Here is a 23,569-nt window from a genome sequence, read left to right on the forward strand (position 1 = left end):
ACCTTTTGACACTTTACTTTGCTTGCATACAAGTGAACAAAGACTTCAATTGTGAAAACTAAATATATTCCTTTTTTGCGAATGGAAGACTAAATACAGTCTAATGTATTCATTTAGGTAACTGAAGCTGTAAAAACTGAACCAGGCGCATGCTATTGGTGCCTACAGTTTTTAGTTCAATCTAATGATGGTTAGCTAAAATTATGGGGTAGTTACAATCCAAAATAAACTAGCACGTATATTTTTTATAAGACTTTTCAGTAGGACTAGGATTTTCGATGCCTGAATTATAGGAACGCCAACACTTGGACAAGTTGATAAGTGTAATTATAATGGTCGAAATCCTTTTTTCCTTGCAATTGAATCATATCTTTTTACAATGTTGAAGAAATGTGTCATGAGGTCGATTGGAGAGGAGGCGGAGCCATGGAGGTGTGGATAGAGGGCCAGTCGATCATGCACTCAATGGGAATTGCAGGCTGAGGGCCAATCCCCTTCGTTAGCAAACTAAAAAAAATCTAAACTACCCCTATGTACGAATAGCCAGATTTCCGTGGTACTCCTGAGTCCTGACCCATCTCATGGAGTACCAGGGTACAGTTGTAAAATTGCTCAGTCAACAAGTGAGATTTAGGAATTCAAACCGTGTTTAAGCTGGAACAAGGCAGAGTATTGACCCTTCTAATGATTTTCCGAGTGGCCTTTGCCGAGTGCAACTCTCGGCAAAGACTTTGCCGACGGTTATTGGTCCTTTGCCGAGTGTCCGTGGTACTCGGCGTATATGTCGATTCTAGTAGTGAATTTGCAACCAATCATTTATTTATTTGTTTTCATAAGCTTTTTAACTTATCCATATCATGAGAATATAGTGGATAAGAGGGTTTTAATTATCACTTTAGCTCTTAATGTATTGTGATTCATTGCAATTACATATGAGAGAGCATCCCTCCATCCACCCCTCCTCCCCGACCGAAGCGTGCTCCATGAGCGGTGGCTGTAGGAGCCATGGTGCCACACCACTCCTCTCTTTCCACAAGGCTCCGCCATCCCGGGACGGCATACATCTGGTGCTGCTAGAGGTGATCGCCATCGTGGCGGCCCTGGCAGGCTCGTCAGCTGCCGTTGGCGCCAGTGTCATATACACTGACATGGTAAACATGTATTTTAGTCTTATTCTAAGTTAGCTGTGGAAGTATTCCATGCTACCATCTGTTGACCAGAATTGTCTACCAGGTTGGAGATTAGGGGTTGGATGCTAGCGCCAAGAGCGAGGGGGTCAAGGTGTTAAACTGACAACAGGAGGATGATGACTGCTTCAGGTACCAACATAGTCCTCGACTGAAGAATTAAGTTAACTGTTCGCTTTACTTGAAGCTCGAATTTCTAGTTATATTATTTGATGATTAGTTTATTATCTATCCCTAATAATAAAGCACGGATTGACTCCGTGGGTTCACCGTTACAATACGCTTTCTTCCTGTGAATTTACGTTTTCATTTGAATTTAAAACATATATGCGAGGTGGTACTAATTCTGCTAAAAAAACGACTCAATCGCTGCTTTGTGCTACGTCGTACCTCCAACTTCGCACGCTAGCCATATATTGGGCTGATATATGCTGATGGGCCTCCTCCCAGGCTTCATTGGATACGATCCAAAAATCAGCAGCGTGTGGGGATGTACTCTGGTCTCCACGCCCCGAACCAGCTCACCCAGGTTCTTTGTCTTTCCCAGAAAAAAACCCAGGTTATTTGTCTAGAAAAACTAACCCTGATAATGATTGCAACTTCTGGGGTATGATGATATGCGTGGCATGCTCCTCAGGGTAGCTCCTTTTTTTCATGCACGCGCATGCACGTCCTTCTTTAAGTACTGCAACTGCAAGCATTTGGTTTGGAGCTGCAAACGTAAATCTTTTCATTTCTCGGCATTTTTCCTGCTATAATTTTTTTTTGAAAATATACCTGCTTGATCTACGTGCAACTTCGCTCAAGTTTCACTGCTTCAAACGGCAAACACTACACTGCAAGCGGCACGCGTCGCTGTAAGGTCAAGTGCCCACTGCGTCTAGCTTGAAACACGTCAATGTAACATCAGTCTCCGCTGTCCTTTTTTCTATTGGCAATTCGGACCAAAATGCTGCAAAATTATTACATGGACGCTAGAAGGACGGTCGTTTGTCCTACCAGTTGGATGAAAAACACTGCAAAGGCGACCACGTGGAAGTTGCAAGGATGACTGGCGATGCTACAAGTCGGACGCATGTCATTGCAAGGTCGTTTTATGATTATACATTTCTTCTAGATATGGACATGGACCTTCTTGTAGCTACCAGTTGGCAGCGTCTGAACGCTATCGTGATGTTTTGATGGACATGCTATTTTTTATTTGATCTTCTTGCAATGCATGGCATATGCACTATAATAATAATAATTATTATTAAAGTCATCAATTGCTTCCAAACTTATAAAATATGACCCACCAATGTCATCTATAAGTTGACAAAAAACATTTCACACCGGGGAATCCCCTGCCTGGGCCATCCCACGCAGTAGTGATCTCCTATACTGCGCTCTGCACGCAGCGAGAAGACACGGCGCTCCAATTAGGGCCGGCCCATGTGCGGGCGGTCCGTTTTTAAATTTTGTTTTTTATTTTTCTTTTTTCTTTTCCATTATCGTTTTTCTCCTTTCAATAATTTGGTACTTAAAAAAACCTCCAAAAATTTAAAAAAGAACTTTTAAGTAAATTTTTGAATAAAGCATAAAATGATTGTGTCGCATATTCAAAACATGTTTGCAATTTTTAAAACAAATGTTTGGGAAATCAAAAAATATTATTTTTAAAATTTTGTTTATTACGAATTATTAATGAAATTGAACAAAATGGTCGCCAAAATGTTATCAGTGATGCAGCAAAATGTTGTCATGCCCATTGAAGTTTATGATTTTTTTCTCCCGTTGCAACGCACGGGTCCTTTTGCTAGTTATACTAATCTGCGAGGATTATCACTGTATGATAGGAGATCCCGACATTTAGCGAGTACTAATTGGGCATATAATTGTTGATTTGTGCACGAACAGGATATTATGTTGTTTTGAGTGGTTCTTCTACGCCCACTCTCGTGCACCCACGGTGAACCCACACAAGAAAACATATCAAAACATTTAAAAAAAATCTGAAACTTTGTGGAAATGATGATCAACAAATGTCAGAGAGGTTTGCAAAATTTGGTGGTCAAATAACATTCAAGGAGCTCTCTACAAAAAAGACAAATTCACTGAAAAATAGTCAAAATGTAAGTGCACTGTTTGAGCAGATTTTGTAATTTTGTCTTTTTTGTAGAGAGCTTCTCGAATGTTATTTGACCATCAAACTTTGCAAGCCCCCATAACATTTGTTGATGACCATTCCTATAAAGTTTCAGAATTTTTTTATTTTTTTTGCTATGTTTTCTTGCGTGGGTGCACCGAAGGTGGGTGCAGTCACTATGTTGTTTTGAGTGCTTCAATCAGGCTCTTCTAGACCTTTGCTGGCTTCATAATTGTTCTAACCTCTACTGCTGAAACTTAGGAATCATAGAAAATTATATAGCATATCGTTGTCACCAACGGAAGTTTGCTAGACAGGAAAAGGACCAGAATTGTTTTGTCTGTTGTTGGGGACATACAGAGTACATATAGATATGTTTGGACCATTTATGACAGAAAGACTTTTGCCAAAAAGGTTAACTCTGTCAGGCAGTGGGTACTGTCAAGATAAGAACAGAAATTTGCTGAACGTAATGGAATGGTAGAGGGATGATAATACAATGGAGAACCTTCTCTAACTAACTAGACTTGTGAACAATGGAACAGATATTTGGATCAACTTCCAATTTCCAGGTGAGGACTTCTACTGGAACAGACATCCAAGCATTTTTGTCTGGTGCCACTAATGCTGGAGAAAGATAGCTGGACCGTGGAGGGTGGGGGTGGGTGCCACCAGAACATATCCTGTAAAATGGCAATCTGACTTCGAGTGGACTAAGCAAGAGCTGCAAGACACTACATTGCCAGTATTTTTTTGCTCCTTTTAACTTCACCAACTTGGATCTCACGTTTTTGTTTTCCCCCAACATTTTAGATGGTCAGATGCTAAAGACATAAGAAAATCTGAATTCATATCAGACTCCACTTTGACATCCTAAGGCAGGGCTACATATATATAATACTTCTACACACCTCTGATCTTTGTTAGCTCTTCTGCTGAAACAAACATAATGTGAGCATGGGATATGTGTTGAGCAAGCTGTTTAGCATGATAATTTTATCATGTGAGTAGACTGCAGAATGATGTGGCCACTCTACTTGCATGTTTACTTTCTGTCTCTTGACAAAAACAAAGTGAATGGAAATATAGTGTTCCGTTAGATGGATGTCACATCAAATAAATGGAAAGAAGCTCCTAAATGAGTGAGTGATGGAACGGCAATTGCATTTTGAAACAGGTTAACACACTGAATGTGCCAAACTAACCGTCTTCATGTAGGATAAGAGCTGAATATGCACTACGGTAAAAAAGAACTTAATATGCTTCTTATGTTAGTTTTGGTCATACTTATCATCACTTGACTCGGAAATGACAACAAATAGTTTTCCATGTCCAATGCATCATGAAAGATGCAGAAACAAAGAATTCGACTCATTTTAACAAGTTTTGGGCTCCCTTCAGCATTAGCATCATCAGGAAAGAAATGGAATTTGTTGTATGAATCAGTATCACAAGAAACAATCCATCTAGAAGCAATTCATTTGGTACAGAAAATATTCCAGTGATTCATCGCAATACTATGCAACACTAATCTGATCAAAACCAGAATACCCTTCACATAAACAAACAAACAAACAAACAAAGAGATCGGACAAAAATACAATCTGCACTAGTACTGGTTGACCATACAGAATGCAGGAACCAATAGCATAGCTCTTGTTGGAAGAGAATGTTTTGGCAATGCAACTCGATGTATTGATCGGTGCATAACGCACGTATATATGGGTGTACAAGGTTGGCCTCAACCTCAACTATACAATGACTAGGAGGTGGGCCAAGATATTCAATATACATGCACAACCATATATTCAAGACCCCCCACAGTCGAAGCATCGCCGGAGACGCAAAGACTAAACCTGAACTCCTCGAAAACGGATGTAGGCAGTCCCTTCGTCATGACATTGGCGAAATGTTGCGCCGTCGGGACGTGAAGGACCTGGATGCGCCCAAGAACCACCTGCTCACTAACTTTCAAGTTCTATTCCCCCTTGTTTCCAAGTCTGCACTTGTTGTTTTCCTGACAATAGTAAGCTATCAAACCTATTAACCCTTAGGAGTTGAAGTTGAGCATGAAGTCACACGTTACACCGTTTGAGTTTGAAACTATTATTCTTAAAACCAATAATTATTTAGTAACACTAATATTTCTTGAATAAGTAGTTTGACCATAGTTTGACCACAGTTTGACCAGATTTGACCAAAATTCTAAAAAACTGAAATAATTATTTAGTAACACAAATATTTTATTGAATAAGTAGTTTGACCACAGTTTAACCAGATTTAACCAAAATTCAAAAAAACTGAAATTTGAGCATATCTTTTTTTCCTTTTATAATTTGAGGATTCTAAAAATTTGCAAAACGGCCTACGGCCGTCAAAATTGGATGCGGATTTTCGTGCTGAACATTTTGATATATTATACATTTTTTTTCGATATCGTGTGCAAAAGATATAGTCGTTTTACTTTTTCATCACATTTTTTTGCAAAACATGCCCAAATTTATGTTTTTTAATTTTCATAACTAGTAGATGCAGTAACATAACTACATCTTGAAGGATTTTAATTTTTGAAGTTTTTATCCTTTTCTTTAGTTTTTTTCAAAACTGAAATGGCGATAGGGGGGGGGGGGGGGGGTAGAGTCTGAACTCCTTTAGTCCGGGATGGTGTCCATCCAATCCTATCGTCGACTACATCTGCTAGCATCGTCCCAACAAGAGGCACAACTAAGGTTAACCAAGCCACGGTCACGTTATATTAAAGTGGCAAAAAGAATTACTTTTTAATATAGCAAAACTAATTCTATCAACTATTATTATAGGCTAAACAAATATTAATACAAAACAGTAGGAAAATTAATATTAATTAATTATAAAAATTTCTCTACTGTTAGACAACAGAAGCCTACTACAACATGTTAAAATCTACAGAATGAACTAACTAAAAATAATTGAAAATAATAATTAAAGGACTAAAACAACTATATAAGCAAACGAGTACTGTTTTAATTAAAATCCTAATTTATATTATTCTAAAAATAACCAAATAAATCTTACTGTGACAACAATCTGACATGTTGAGTTTAAAAATAGTTTTTAATTTAATTCTTTTTGCTCCTAGTCACATGTCAGATTGTTTTTTTATACGGTCAAAAAACAATCTGACATGTGACTAGGAGCAAAAAGAATTAAATTAAAAACTATTTTTAAACTCAAATTATTCACAATCTAGAGTTTGAAGCAAATTTGAATAAATTCATATTTAAATCATTCAAATTTGAAAACTAATGGCAGAAACTAGACAAAATTTTCAATCTAATGCAAAAAGAATCACTCAAAAACATCAAATATCCTAAGAGATATAAGCAATTTGAAACAGAAACTAAAAACAAAAAACCAAAAAAAATTCAAAACCCCTTTAGTCCCACCTTTAGTCCCGGTTCGTGTCTCAAACCGGGACTAAAGGTCTAATCTTTAGTCCCGGTTTGAGATATGAACCGGGACTAACGGGCATCGCACCCTTTAGTCCCGGTTCGTGTCTCAAACCGGGACTAAAGGTCCCATTGGAACCGGGACTAATGCCTTCCCGACGCCCTAGCCGCTAGAACCGGGACTAATACTCACATTAGTCCCGGTTCGTAACGCAACCGGGACTATTGCTCCGATCCGGCTGTAACGAAAGCCTTGTTTGCTACTTAGTGGCTCCTGAACAAAGTGTATGTCGAGCTCAATGTGCTTCATTCAACGATGGTGGACTGGGTTGGCGGAGAGGTACACGGCGGAGACGTTGTCGCAGTGGACGAGTGTGGCCTTGTGAATGTCACAAAGCAACTCCTGGAGCAGCTGACGAAGCCAAGAACATTCGGCAACAGCGTTAGCCACTGCCCGATACTCTGCCTCGGCACTCGAGTGGGAGACCGTGCGCTGTCGCTGGGACGACCACGAGATCAGCGACGGCCCAAGATAGACACAGTACCCCAAGATGGAGCACCGTATGTCCGGGCAACCAGCCCAGTCCGCATCAGAGTAGGCAACTAGGTCGGTGGAGGCGGAGGCCGTCAACGTGATTCCCATGGACGGGGTGCCGCGTATGTAACGGAGGATACGCTTCACCAGGGTCCGGTGAGAGTCGCGCGGAGCATGCATGTGAACACTGGCCTACTGAACAGCATACTGCAAATCGGGGCGCGTCAAGGTCAGGTACTGCAGGGCGCCCATGATGGAGCGATAGAAGGCCGCATCGGATGCGGGAGAGCCTTCCAGAGCTGAAACCTTGGCCTTGGTGTCGACGGGCGTGGTGGCGGGCTTGCAGTTAAGCATGCCAGCACGCTCAAGAAGCTCATGGGCATACCGCTGCTGATGCAGAAAGAACCCATTTGGCCATCAAACCACCTCGAGCCGAGGAAGTAGTGCAGGGGCCCCAAGTCCTTGAGGGCAAACTCATCGCGAAGACGAGCAGTGAGCTGCTGAAGGAGCTCGGCAGTGGATGCCGCCAGGATGATGTCGTCGACATAGAGCAACAAGTAGGCCGTGGCAGCTCCGTGATGATACACGAGGAGGGACGCATCGGATCGAGTGGAGATGAATCCAAGCGTCTGCAGGAACGCATCGATGCGCTGGTACCAGGCCTGGGGCGCCTAGTTCAACCCGTAAAGGGAACAGGAGAGCAAGCACACGTGGTCTGGATGCGCGGCGTCAATGAAGCCGGTGGTCTGCTCACAGAACACCTGCTCAGCGAGGTGGTCATGCAAGAAGGCGTTGGAAACATCCAACTGATGCACGGTCCAGGCTCAGGAGATGGCTAACTCAAGCACGGTGCAGATCGTGCCCGGTTTGACAAATGGGGCAAATGTGTCGGTGAAGTCCACGCCTGAGCACTGCTGAAAGGCCCGAACCACCCAGCGAGCTTTGTAGCGTTCGAGAGTGCTGTCCGGACGAGTCTTGTGCCGGAAGACCCACTTGCCCGTGATGATGTTGGCACGAGGCGGCCGAGGGACGAGCTGACAGGTGCGGTTCCACTAGAGAGCGTCGAACTCTTCCTGCATAGCAGCGAGCCAATGTGGATCCCAGAGGGCAGCTCGAACTAATGATGGGAGAGGGGACGGCTCAGAGGCGGAAGCAGTGAGAAGATACTCATAGCTCATGTACCGTGTGCTCGGGCGAAGAGTGTCGGCCCGAGAGCGACTCATTGGGCGAGGCAGCGGGTCCGGTTCAGCGACGGGTGAGGAAGATGAAGAACCCGCCACGTCCGAGGCCGCAGGCGAGGCCGCGGGAGGCACCGAGGACGCCAAAGGTGCTGGGGTCGGGGGTGCCGACCCGAGGATGGGCGCGACCCCCGAGGCAGCCAAACGGGGCAGAACTTGACCCGTGGCGCGAGGGGCGCCCTCAAAGCCGGCAGGTGGCCCGAGAGATGCTCTCGAGCGCCGTCACCGGAAAGGCTCGCTGGAGAGCCACCGGGAGTGGGGAAGGCCGCAACATCCGAAGGTACCTGCTGGAATGGAAAAACCATCTCATCAAAGTAAACAAGATGGGAAGTGATCACCCGATGGGAGATAGGATCATAGGAGCGGTAGCCTTTGGTGTTGGGTGGATAGCCGAGAAATGCAGGCCAAGGACCTAGGAATGAGCTTATGCGGAGTAGTGGAAGCGATGCTAGAATAGCACAGGCAACCGAAGATGCATCGCTCATCATAGGAGGGTGGCATGCCGAACAGAAGATGATGAGGTGCAAAATTCCCGCGAGTATGACAAGGACGGATGCAAAGAGTAGTGATGCGGTGGCAAGCGCGTCGGGCAAAAACCGTGGTGGCACAATGGGATGAAAAAGAAGTGTGCGGACGCAGTCATTAAGAGTGCGAAGCACGCGCTTAGCGCGGCCATTCTGTTGCGGAGTGAACGGGCAAGTGAGCCGAAAGCTCGTGCCTTCTCTGGTGATAAGGTGGTGGATGGCAAGATTATCAAACTCTTTCCCGTTGTCTATTTCCAACGCATGGATGGGACGTCCAAACTGCATGGAGACATAGGAGTAGAAGGCAGTGAGAGTGGCAACGGCATCCGACTTTCGCCGCAACGGGAAGGTCCACACATAGTGCGAAAAATCATCAAGGATAACAAGATAATAAAGATAGCCCATGTTACTTGCTACAAGAGAGGTCCAAACATCACTATGAATTAACTCAAACGGGTATGATGCAACATGCGAAGAAGTCCTAAATGGAAGACGAACATGTTTGCCAAGACGACATGCATGACAAGTGTGATCGTCGATCTTATTACACGTGAAGGAAAAACTCTGAAGAATATGACGAAGGGTGGCTGGGTTGGGATGTCCCAGTCGAGCATGCCAAAGGTCCACTCTAGTGGAAAGCGCCATGGGTGCGGAAGCGGAGGAAATGGATGAGTGGACTGGGTAGAGCTCGTTGGGGCTGTCACATCGGTGGAGCACCATCCGGGTAGGGGCATCCTTGACAGAAAAGCCAAACTTGTCAAATTCAACAGTGACGGGATTTTCACGTGTAAAAGAACGAACGGAAACAATGTTTTTAATAATGTCAGGAGAGACAATTATATTAGAAAGGTATAACAGCATGGAGTTAGATGGAAAGGCAACATGACCAACATGAGTAATGGGCATGGAAGAACCGTCGCCCACGGTAATGCGAGCAGCAGTGTGAACGGGGTGGGCGACGAGAAGGTTACCAGGGTTGGAGGCCATGTGAGCCGTGGCTCCGGTGTCCAGGTACCAGTCGCCACCACCGGTGTACTGCTGTGGCGTGGGAGCGGTGTGGACAGCTGCTAGCAGCGCGGGATCCCAGGGCGCCGGTGGAAGCGCCGGAGCCGACGGTTGCGGCTGTGGTGGAGGCGCCGCGAGGAGCAGGGTGTCCCCGCCGACCGAAGGCGCCCCATAGGGCACGGAGGGGCCTTAGGGCAGCACGCGTGCGTACGGCTGAGGAGCCGCGTGAAGTGCCTGATGAGTAGCCGGGCGGGCGCCAAAGCCGGGGACGGGGGCGCGCGTGGACAACCCCCATCCAGGGGTTCTGGCCGGCCTCCCAGGGCGCCGGCGGGAGCGGCTGCTGCTGCTGGAGGGGGGCCCGCCCTGGGCGGCCGATTGCTGCTGTGGCTTGCGGCCACGGCGGCCGCCGCAGCGGCGCTCGGCGGGGCCGGCTGCTGCTGCGGATAGGAGAACCCGGGCGGGGGCGGCGCCTGGAAGGGGCTCGGACCGGGCCGCGGCTGAGGAGTCGGGGCGGTGGGCGGGGCACCACCGCGGGTGCCGGCGGTGAGGGCCGTGTGAGTGGCCCGAGTGCGCGACATCCTCATCCTCCGTTCCTCGAGCTTCAGGTACGCCATGACCTTGGAAAAAGTCGGATCGGTGATGAGGGGGAGGTTCGAGGTGGCGTTCCCGAAGTCGTTGTTCAGGCCGGCGATGAGCATGCTGAGAAGAAGCTCATCGGAGACCTTTTCACTGAGGTCACGGAGCTCGTCGACGAGCTTCTTGAGGCGCATGCAATAGTCGTCAATAGACGAGTCGTGCTGCTGACACCCAAACAACTCCCCGTGCAAGAAAACCTTGCGCTGGAACGCGTTGTCGGTGAAGAGACCGTTGAGCTTGGTCTTGACGGCGTGAGCATCATCCTCGGCAGAGACCACTGTGTGGAAGAGGTCCTTCGAGATGGTGGTGTAGAACCAACGGATGAGAGTGGCGTCGATGGTCATCCACTCTTCATCGTTCTCCATGAACCGAGAGTCCACGGAGCCATCAACGTGATCCTGGAGATTGTACTCACAGAACACAAGAGAGAAATACGTCTTCCAGGCATAGTAGGTGGAGGTAAGGTGATCGAGGACGATGGGAACCCGACCGAGGATATTGAGATCGCGGATGAGAACGGGGTCGGGGCCGGCGAACGGGTTGGTGCGGGTGGAGGCGGAGGATCCGGGGGACTCCAGGCGGCGCGGGAGGAGAGGTGGTGCGGCGCAGATAGGGGTGGCGGCGCGGCTTGGGGCGGCGGCACGGCTTAGGGTTAGGGAAGAGGGGTGCGGAAGCGGGTAGGGAGGCGGCGGCTGGACACGGGTGGGGGCGCGGCAGCGGCGGCATGGTGCGGCGGCGGCAATAGAGATCGCGGCGGCGGCGGCGGCAGGGATTAGGGTTAGGATCGTAGGTATGATACCATGTTGGAAGAGAATGTTTTGGCAATGCAATTCGATGTATTGGTCGGTGCATAACGCACGTATATATGGGTGTACAAGGTGGGCCTCGACCTCAACTATACAATGACTAGGAGGTGGGCTAAGATATACAATATACATGCACAACCATATATTCAACAGCTGAGGGTGCCGGCGGTGAGGGCCGTGTGAGTAGTTTTGCTGCCTGATCCTTTTCAAAAACAAGCTGAAAGTGCTAGAGATACATGCCGATCAACACAAAGAATTAGAGGACATGGCGGCATCACAAAGAGCTGCCTAGGAGGCGACATACAGAGAAACTAGTTATATGTTATGTTAGTTGCAGTTGCATGTACCTTCCGTGGACTAGGAAGTAAGAGCAAGGGTAGTCCATCGAGGTATATATAAGAGTAGCCCATCGACTAGTTACATGAATTTTTTAACTGGAAAGAACATATGAGCCCAGGTTGCACAAAATCTGTGTCCATTTGTTAGTCTTAATACCATGTTCAATGTTTTTTTCACGGGAAATGTTAACAGTGTTAGGAACTCCCGGTATAGAAAATGGCCTTATAGCCGTCGGTAGTGTTTTGCGTCTGACGGCAACGGACGGCGCTGTCAAAAGCGCTGACGAATCATGCAACGCCACGTGGCAGAGGTTTGCCGACGGCATATCTCTGCCACGTGGCAACCCGTGGTACTCCTGGTGGCAGGGCTATGCCTACAGCCGTCGGCATAGATATGCCACGTGGCGAGCCCTGGTAACTCACTAGTAGAAAACGGAGCTTTAGCGCCGGTTCGTAAGGCCCCCCCCTACTAGTGAGTTTCTGAGTCTGCACTTGTTGTTTTCCTAACAATAGTAAGATGTCAATCCTATTAACCCTCAGTAGTTTAGCTTGAGCATGAAGTCACACGTTTCACCGTTTGAGTTTGAAACTATTATTCTAAAAAACAGTAATTATGTATTAACACTAATATTTCTTGAATAAGTATTTTGACCATAGTTTGACCACAGTTTGAGCAGATTTGGCCAAAATTCAAAAAAACTGAGATACTTATTTAGTAACACTAATAGTATTGCGTAATTATTTAGTAACACTCTATATTTCTTGAATCAGTTGTTTGACCGGTTTGACAAGATTTAACCAAAATTCAAAAAAACATAAATTAGAGCATATCTTTTTTTCCTTTTACAATTTTGTCATTTCAAAAATTGTCCTAAACCCTAAACCCGGGACTTAAAACGTCGAAAACTCTATGCTAAACAGTAAAAACTAAGGATTTAAACCATAAAACCTAACCCTAAACTCTGAAATCTAAACCCTAGCACTAAACGCTAAAAACGTCTAAAACGCCCAAAAACTCTATTTTCCCTTTGGAATTTTATGATTTTAAAAAATTGTCGGCGTCCATGGCCACACCCTCGGCCGAGATGACGTGGCCGAGGTAAGCGACCGAAGGTGTCCCGAACGAGCACTTCGAGCGTTTAAGATGAAGATGATGCGCCCGAAGCTCGTTGAAGACGATGGCCACATGCTGGAGGTGCTCTGCCCAAGAGGCGCTGTAGATAAGAATGTCATCACAAAAAAAACGAGCACAAACCGACGTAAGTAGGGCCGGATCAATCTTTTTGTTCTGCAAATTTTGATATATTATATGTATTTTTCTGAATTACGATGATTTAGTTATGATTTTTTCAAGTTTGAAAATTGCCCTATAGTCCCGGTTTGTGTCTCCAACCGGGACTATAGCTTAGACCCCTTTAGTGCCGGTTCGTCGCACGAACCGGTACTAAAGGTTGGCCCTTTAGTACCGGTTTGTGCCACAAACCGGGACTAAATAGGCTCGTGGGGCCCCGGCCTGACGCCAGCCTGCCACCACCCCTTTAGTACCGGTTCGTGGCACGAACCGGTACTAAAGGTTCAACACGAACCGGCATTAATGCAAATCCATTCGAACCGGCACTAATGGTACCATTAGTACTGGGCCAAAATCAAACTGGCACTAATGTGCTTCACGTTTGACCCTTTTTCTACTAGTGACTCCTGGGCGTATATATGTCGACGACTTTGCCGCAGGCATAGTTTTTTTTCCCTATTTTCTCTTTTCCAATTCATTTGACAACATTTCAAAATAGAACAATATGAAATTATGCAGAAATATGACAATTCATCATCTAAACATACTCAAGTTCATCTAAACATACTCAAGTTCACCAACATCATCTAAACATACTCAAATTCATCGCATCATCTAAAGATCATCACCGACGGAAGTTCATGAACATAAAAGTAGTGCAAGACATGAAACATCATAAAAGTAGGAATATGAAAGGCATGGCACGATGGCCACATGCACGGAATCATCAAGCAAGACCACCTCCGCCAAAACCACAACCTCCGCCAAAACCGCCATCGCAACCACCACCACTCTGCCAGATCAGAGTGACTGGGGTCGACGGAGCAGTAGTCGAGCCACCGGTCCCCTACATGTTTCAGAAAAGATTCTAACGGTAAATATGATATGATAGTGTTGAATGAACGAGAACTAGTTTGCCAGTAGTTAGGCAAATGTACTAACCGGACCATCACTGCCTAGTGCCACCCATTCATCAAACGTGGGCACGTGTGGGGGTTCTCCCGCAGGTGGTGGTGGGGGTCCAATTTGTGGTGGATCCGTGCGGTTACTCCAAGACGCCAACATAGCCTGAATGTTAGTTAAACAAGCAAACTAGAAGATCAGAAGGAATGAAAGTGCAAAAATTTAGCTTGGTTTTAAGAGGGCAAAACTAACCGTCATCATCTGACGGTTGTAATCATCGTTTGCCTTCACTCGTTTCAAGTACTCCTGCACCTCGAGATTCCTATGCTCGACAAACTCCTTATATGCCTACATAATTTAGGTTGTTTCTAAGTGAGCAATGCTGAAAATAAACTTAGAATGCTAGATAGAAAAAGATAAAGAGGAAGTACTTACAGCATGCTGGCGGGCTAAGGGAGTCTGTGAACGCCCCGAACTCTCTAACTGGCTCGGGTTGGTAGCCCGAAGCCGTGTGTACGAGATCGAAGGAGTGATCAAGCCGTCGAAACATGGATACCGGCCATTCTTCTTCCCCTGGATGGCCACCACCGCCGTGTCGTCGATCTGAGACTGGGCGACCTCAGCAACAGGAACATCCGGATGCAACTCCTGATAGTGATGAATGTAAGACCCCAGGTGCTCCTCGGTCTTGCCGTAGCTAGTACTGGCTCTCGCCCTCCTTGCGATGACTCCGCTCGTGGACCAGCTTCCACGACTCCATGTCTGAGAGCGGCCTCTTCAACTTGTCCTCCTACAACGTCAAATAGAAGTTAGCCATACATAAGAACATGACGGTAAAGAAGAACAAAAATGCATCATGCACATAGATATACCTTCATGGCCTTGAAGCCCCAGTGGTTCCTGTTTCCTTGGCCGTGTGTCCCGTCGGCTCCACGGTTAGCCCGGGCCTTGATGCTCTTGGCAGCAAACTCTGCATCGGCGCCGAGCCACCTATCCACCAAACTCGCCCATCCGTCATGCCTTCCGTAGCACCAACGAGAAACAACCTATGCAAATTTTGGAAGCATGACATGTGAGCACGAAACATATAGTTGACTGCTTGAAACAATGAAAAGTTAGTAATAGTTACCATCATGAACTGCTCCCTGTGACGAGGTAACTTGCATGGTGGACAAATTGTTCGTCCACGGGGATGCAACAAATCTCACCTCGGCTGTTTGTGACATATCGCGAAGCAATAGGAATAGCTCACTACAACTGGAGGTTCACTCGAATATTTATTCGTGTGGGTATAGGGGTCAATATGGGTGTCCACGGCTCTGATGTTGATCATTGATCGGAAGGGGTTCCGGGTCATGTCTTTACTTCACCGAACCTATAGAGTCACACGCTTAAGGGTCATCTATCTGTTGAATACTAGACAGGGAGTCTGAGAGAAAATCATCGAAAAAGTTTCAGACACCGAAAAGTTTCGGACAGTGGAAAAGTTCCGCAGAGAGAGGTCACCGGATGAGTTTCGGTGAAACCGAAATAGTTGTTTCGGGGTATGCCATTAAGTAAAAATGGTTTCGGCACATGCCTGATAATTCTTGGAGGGTGCCAGAATCATACAGGTAACTTTTTGGAATTTTCAGAAATAAAAACCGGAAATGTTCCGGAGCTGCAGGAACCGGTTCAGATGCTTTTCGCAGATGAAAATCACTAAACTGGAATTGTTTCAGAACGCGTTGAAAATTATTATGGTGGGTACTGGAAATGTTCTAAGCCCACATAAATATTTTCAGTTCGATCAGACACTGAATATTGTCGTCGTGAATAGTGAAAATCAGCTTTATGGTTACTTTATGGAAAGCCCACTACAACAAACACCCCATATAGCAACACATATGTAGCAACGAACTGTAGCATGTGTTGTCTTTGGGTTAACCCTCCCACCTGGCCACCTCCCCACGAGCCACGAAGGCCTCTAACCTCATCCACCACCACCACCTCGTGCGCTAATATCATGCGTCTAAGGATGAAAGAAAAATAAAATCCTCTCCGCCAGCTCTCTCCCCGATTCCTCTCTCTCCACCACCGATTCCAGGGAACTCCGGTGCTCCCCTGCACTCTTGATCCCTGGTTTGGTTCCCTCTTTCTATTCTCCTCTAAGGCTCTAACCCGCAGCCCGCCGCCTCCTCGACGTCCTATGCGACCCTGCCCATGCCCCCGCAGAAACCCTAGACCCCCACGGGTCGCCGGCGCAGCTTTGGCACCTCCGGTTTGTCAGCCGACCACCCCGCCACTCTGCACAAGCGGCTACCGTCTCGGGCTCGACGGTGCTATGCTCCCTCAGCTACCTTGACTCCGACGCCGACGGTTCAGTAAGGCCCGATCCCCTCTGATATTACCCTTGCTGGCATTCGGTGTGGCTTGGCCATCATGCCAAGGCTGTTTCTTCTCCAGCAATTTTGAAGATTATCTATGCTACGTTGATCACTCGCCTGATCTATGCATCCATGCCACTCCATGGTCTGAGTTCTCCACTGTAGTTGTGCGCGCACTGAAATACCAGGTTGTAAGTACCAGGGAATCAGTGTGTACTTAATTAATTTACGGCTGTTTGTTTTTGCTAATACCAGCTTCATGACATGGCACGGATAGTCTGATATACTCTGTAACTTCAGTTTTTTTCGAGATTGTATTCTGCAACTTCTTCATTGTGCTTGGTAAAAGAAATTATCTTCTATGTTTACGCCACAAAACTTTGGATCTGTAAGTAATGCTAACAATGCCTAACAATTTCGATAGCTTTTATTTGGGACTGATACACATTTTTTGTTGCTTCTTTGCACTGTTATATTATTTCAGTTTCCTAACATACAGAAAAGCCCCGATCTGTTATCTTCAGGTTGTAGTTGAGATTTCATTTATGCTGAGTATGCTGTAGCAGCTGAACATCGTCATTGCTCAAATGTGTAGGAGGTGCCTTTCTTTACAGACTTTAGTTCCTTATATAGTACTCCCTCCGTCCCATAATATAAGAACGTTTTAGACACTACACTAGTGTAAAAACATTCTTATATTATGGGACGCAGGGAGTAGCACTTTCTTACACCAACTGGGCATGCTTAATTTAAGTTGAAAGTTTTCAACCTTTAGGATAAATTCAAGTTTAATGTTCCTTATGTGTAGTTTGTTATTAGTTGCATTGTTATTTAGCTGGCTGGTACGAAGTTCTAAAAGGCATCCTCCTTCCAGAGCTAAATTTCTTAAATCTTAGAGAAAGTAAATATTTAGTCAATATGCATGTAAATCTTGATCTCGACAGATATATTTTACCTTTATATTGTGTCATCCACAGTTACATATTCAAGCTGGGTTTTATTATCTGTTCAATAGCAGAGGGGAAATTGTGAAATGTTGATACGACTCCCTAGATACTACCCTTGTAACGCCCCGAGACCGATGTGCCAGGTGTCGTGCAGTTATTCGCTGTTGTTGCCTTGTCTTTGCCTGCGTGTCATGCATTGCATATCATGTCATCATGCGCATTTCATTTGCATACGTGTTCGTCTCATGCATCCGAGCATTTTCCCCGTTGTCCGTTTTGCAATCCGGCGTTCCGTTCTCCTCCGGTGGTCATTTCTAGCTTTCTTTCTTGTGTGGAGATTAAACATTTCCGGATTGGACCGAGACTTGCCAAGCGGCCTTGGTTTACTACCGGTAGACCGCCTGTCAAGTTTCGTATCATTTGGACTTCGTTTGATACTCCAACGGTTAACCGAGGGACCGAAAAGGCCTCGTGTGTGTTGCAGCCCAACACCCCTCGTGTGTGTTTGATACTCCAACCGATGTTTTTTTCAGCGTCTGGACGATTTGTCTTTTATCCAGAGATTGCAGTTTTGCAGATTAGACCCTCATGTTCATGCATATAATAACTCACTAACCGTGCATCGGATTAAAATGATTTATATATGAAACTTGCTCAGAATTTTGTGTAGATTAATAACATCCAACATTCTTCTACATCTGAAATATTTAAAATGTTGTGTGCATTAATTTGTTCCTATGCCATGCTAAAATGATTTATTTCATAACTAAATAACCGTAACTCGGAATTTAATAAACTTTATATGTAAATGGGGTAGAATTTTGCCTAGTTTAACATGGTGGCATCATCTTTCATGTTTAACAACTCTAAAATATTGTTTAGGTCAGAACAGTACCAAACCTTAAATTATGCACATGAGGATTTTCCGGTATTGTTGTCCGTTGCTTCCGGCCTAATTTAAACTTGCCTAGATAGGTAGTTTTGTTGTGCTTCACCCTCTTGCCATGTTAATCAACATTTAATCTTGTTGGGTACATAAACGAGATCGAACTAAATAATTGACGTGGTGTTTTGTCAATATGCATCCCGATGCATATTGAGCTCCACTTAATTTGTAGTGTTGTTTGTTGCACTTTGCCATGCCATGCATATTTAAACCGGACATGCATCATACTTGGTTGTGCATCTTGCCATGTTTATGTGGTGGTTGTTTACTATGTTGTTTGCTTCTTTCCGGTGATTGCTTCTTCGGGTTGGTTCCGGTAACGTCGATTTTGTGAGGACCCATTCGTCTTCGTCCGTTTGTCTTCTTCATGGACTCGTTCTTCTTCCTTGCGGGATCTCAGGCAAGATGATCATACCCTCGAAATCACTACTATCTTTGCTATGCTAGTTTGCTCGCTCTTTTGCTATGCCAATGCTACGATGCCTACCTTTTGCTTGTCAGCCTCCCAAATTGCCATGTCAAACCTCTAACCCACCATGTCCTAGCAAACCGTTGATTGGCTATGTTACCGCTTTGCTCAGCCCCTCTTATAGCGTTGTTAGTTGCAGGTGAAGATTGAAGTTTGTTCCTTGTTGGAACATGGAGATGTTGTTCCTTGTTTGGAACATGTTTACTTGTTGGGATATCACAATATATCTTATTTACTTAATGCATCCATATACTTGGTAAAGGGTGGAAGGCTCGGCCTTATGCCTGGTGTTTTGTTCCACTCTTGCCGCCCTAGTTTCCATCATATCGGTGTTATGTTCCCGGATTTTGCGTTCCTCGCGCGGTTGGGCTATAGTGGGAACCCCTTGACAGTTCGCCTTAAGTAAAGCTTTTCCAGCAATGCCCAACATTGGTTTTACCATTTGCCACCTAGCCTTTTCTTTTCCCTTGGGGGTCGCGCGCCCAAGGGTCATCATTATTTTACCCCCCCGGGCCAGTGCTCCTCTGAGTGTTGGTCCAACTTGCCAGCCGCCGGTGGCCACCAGGGGCAACTCTGGGCTGGCCTACCGGAAGTTTGGACGATCCAGTGTGCCCTGAGAAAGAGATATGTGCAGCTCCTATCGGGATTTGTCGGCACATTCGGGCGGTGTTGCTGGTTTAGTTTTACCCTGTCGAAATGTCTTGTTGTACCGGGATACCGAGTCTGATCGGAACGTCTCGGGTGGAGGTCTATTCCTTCGTTGACCGTGAGAGCTTGTGATGGGCTAAGTTGGGACTCCCCTGCAGGGATTTGAACTTTCGAAAGCCGTGCCCTTGGTTATGGGCAGATGGGAATTTGTTAACGTCCGGTTGTAGAAAACCTGAAACTTGACCTTAATTAAAATGAATCAACAGCGTGTGTAACCGTGATGGTCTCTTTCCGGCGGAGTCCGGGAAGTGAACACGGTTGTTGGAGTTATGCTTGACGTAGGTTGTTATAGGATCACTTCTTGATCATAGACTTCTCGACCGTGCTTTGCCTTCTCTTCTCGCTCTCTTTTGCGTATGTTAGCCACCATATATGCTAGTCGCTTGCTGCAGCTCCACTTCATACCTTTACCTTACCCATAAGCTTAAATAGTCTTGATCGCGAGGGTGCGAGATTGCTGAGTCCCAGTGGCTCACAGATACTTCCAAAACCAGCTTGCAGGTGCCGATGAGTTCGTGCAAATGACGCAACCAAGATCAGGAGGAGCTCGTTGAAGATCTTGTCCTTTGTATTGCTTCGTTCTAGTTGATCAGTAGTGGTGCCCAGTTGGGGTCGATCGGGGACCGTGTCGCATTTGGGGTTCTTCTTTTATTTTGGTTCCGTAGTCGGACCATGAGTGTATTTGATTGATGCAATGTTTATTCATGTAATTGTGTGAAGTGGCGATTGTAATCCAACTATGTATTTCTTTCCCTTATGTATTACATGGGTTGTGTGAAGATTACCTCACTTGCGACATATGCCTTCAATGCGGTTATGCCTCTAAGTCGTGCCTCGACACGTGGGAGATATAGTCGCATCGAGGGCGTTACAAGTTGGTAATCAGAGCCTTCCCCGACCTTAGGAGCCCCATTGCTTGATCGTTTTTAGCAGCCGAGTTGTGTCTAGAAAAATGTTTTGAGTCATTTAGGAATTATATATCGGTGAGCTTAGGAATTCTTTTTACTTCCCAGTCTCCTCATCGCTCTGGTAAGGCATCCTGACGTAGAGTTTTGACTCTTCTCTTCTCAAATTTCACTAAAAAAAAATTTTAGGATCACGCGAGTATCTTGGATTTGTTCCGATGGCTTATGATGAGAATGTTGTCTTGGTTCCTCCTTTCAGGGGTTTAGTGGAAGTGTCCCGGGGAGTTGAGCTCTGAGGTGTTGTCATCATAATTTTATCGTTGCAATTCTGGAATACTTGAGATATGTTCGCCGATATTGAAAATCTCTTTTATGCAGTTCGTTGGTGAGATAACCTCGACGCCACCCAGTACTGGGGCGGGAGTTCGGGAGTATCGCCATAACTTGTATAACGGATGCTTTTCGAAGGTTGAGGTAGACGATTTCCGAAGGTTTCTTGGTTATGTGTTGAAGGATGGATACAGCTGGATGTAGGATTTGCTAGTTTGGGTGAGATATTATGCTTCCCCTGTATCCCCAACACCTGATTGCAAAACCGGAAAATTTCGGGAGTTTCATAGGTGGGAATTCAAGTAGCTCTTAGGATATCTTTCCGACAGATGTATGATGTGAAATTAGGGTTCGACGTCTATGGTCCGCCTATTCACGGTCGGTTTTACAGTGGTCTCCTCTGGCTAGAATGCGGCGGCCGGCGGCGAGGCGCCGTCCTTGCGGCTGGGTGGCGGCGCGTAGGAGAGAGAGAGGCTAGGGTTTAGGGTTCCGGCTCCTCTGGGAGCCGGGCAATAGAATAGTCTTATTGCTTAATCCTCAAAATAGTCTTACAACTTGTATATATAATCATAATCTGAAAATAAACTAAGATAACTTGGGCCTTAAGCCTGCCCAGTGGGCCCCCGGCGGCCATAGACCTGGCTGGTCATAACATCTCTCCCCGCCTGCGCAAACAGCTCGTCCTCGAGCTGAAAGTCGGGGTAGTGCAGGCGGAACTCCTCGCGTTGCTCCCAAGTAGCGTCCTCCTCTGGTAGTCCAGCCCACCGAATCAACACGTACCAGGAGCCTCGGCGCAGCTGAGCGTTCAACGCCTTCTCCGGTGCAGGAAGGAGACGCCCGTCTGCGAGCGGCGGAAGCGCCGGTGGTGCCGCGGGTGGATCGCCACGGAAAGGCTTGAGCAGCCCGACATGGAAGACATCATGGATCCGTGCACCTGCCGGAAGCTGAAGACGGTACGCCACTTTGCCAATGCGTTCCAAGATAGCAAAGGGACCGGCATAGCGAGGACCGAGCTTCTTCCTCGCGCGGGGGTCCAACGACTGCGTAGAGCGATGAAGTAGACGCAGCCAGACCAATCACCCACCGCGAACTCCGCCTCGCGATGGTGGCCATCATAGTATCGTTTGGCGAACTGATGGGCCTGGAGGAGTCGTTGCTGGACCTCCGCGAGCATCTCATCACGGCTCCTCAAAAGAGCCCCGGCTTCCTTGGTCCGCGCTGAGGCTGGATCAACCGGCAGAATCGGCGGGGGCGGCCGGCCATACACCACTTCAAAGGGCGTAGCACGGAGGGCGGAGTGGTAAGAGGTGTTGTAGCAGCACTCTGCCCATGAGAGCCAGTCCACCCATGCTCGAGGGCGATCACCTGTAACACAACGCAAATACATGGCAATCACCTTGTTAACGATCTCAGACTGGCCGTCTGTCTGAGGGTGGAAGGCGGTACTCAGGCGGAGCTTCACGCCTGCCAGTCGGAAGAGGTCGCGCCATACATGACCCGTGAACACAGGATCTCGATCACTGACGATCGAAGAAGGGAACCCGTGGAGATGGACAATGCCATCGAAGAAGGCCTGCGTGACAGATGCCGCTGAATATGGATGGCCAAGGGCGATGAAATGAGCATACTTGGAGAAGCGGCCGACCACCGTGAGAATGACGGACTTGCCGCCCACCTTGGGAAGGCCCTCGATGAAGTCCATGGAGATGTCCGCCCAAACCTGAGACGGGACCTCCAAGGGCTGAAGCATACCAACTGGTCGCAGGGTCTCCGTTTTGTTGTGCTAGCACGTCACACAAGACCGTACCCAGTCGCGGACCAGGGCACGATCACGTGGAATGTAGAAGTCGGCGCGGAGGCGATGTAGCATCCTCTGCACGCCCTCATGGCCCGCCGAGTGGGCGAGACGCAACACCTGCTGACGAAGATCGTCGTGGTCCGGAACGAAGACGCGGCGCCCGTGGAGAAGCAGGTCGTCGGCTCGACGCCACGGCTCCTCTAGCTCGCCTGCCGCCAGCTGCTGCTGCAGGAGGAGGGCATCGGCCGCGGCAGCATTCGCCCGACGAATGTCGGCGTAGAGGGCGAAAGAGGGCCCGGTGATGATGCAGAAGGCAGCCCCTTCCACCGCACCATCGTCCACATCGGCGTCACGCTGAGATAGGGCGTCGGTGACGGTGTTGAGGCGACCCGGCCGGTACTCGACGGTAAAATCAAAGCCAAAGAGTTTACTGATCCACTGGTGTTGGGGAACCGTCGAGAGCCTCTGATCCAGCATGAACTTGAGGCTGTAGTGGTCCGTGCGGATCCGGAAGGAACGGCCCCAAAGATAGGGCCGCCAATGGCGTACTTCCTGCACCAACCCAATGAGCTCACGCTCATACGCCGCCAATTTAAGATGGCGAGCAGCAAAGGAGCAGCTGAAGAAGGTGAGGGGTCCATCGCCCTGGTGCAGGACCGCACCAAACCCCGCACCGGAAGTGTCGCAGTCGACGGTGAAGGGAAGGTCAAAGTCCGGCATCTGCAATACGGGTCCCGTCGTGAGGGCCCCCTTGAGGGCCTCGAACGCTGAAGTGGCCTCCGTATCCCAAGAGAAGGCGTCCCGCGGAGGAGACGCGTGAGCGGGGCCGCGATAAGGCCAAACTCCCGGATGAACTTCCGGTAGTACCCGGCAAGACCAAGGAAGCCGCAAAGAGCCTGTGGAAACTATGGAATGGGCCAGGCGGCGACGGCCGCCACCTTGTCGACATCCATGGCCACACCCTCGGCCGAGATGACGTGGCCGAGGTAAGCGACCGAAGGTGTCCCGAACGAGCACTTCGAGCGCTTAAGATGAAGATGATGCGCCTGAAGCTCGTTGAAGACGATGGCCACATGCTGGAGGT

The sequence above is a fragment of the Triticum urartu genome, chromosome 1A (genome assembly GCF_056163025.1).
Source record: "Triticum urartu cultivar PI428250 chromosome 1A, HENAU_Tu73, whole genome shotgun sequence".
Taxonomy (NCBI): domain Eukaryota; kingdom Viridiplantae; phylum Streptophyta; class Magnoliopsida; order Poales; family Poaceae; genus Triticum; species Triticum urartu.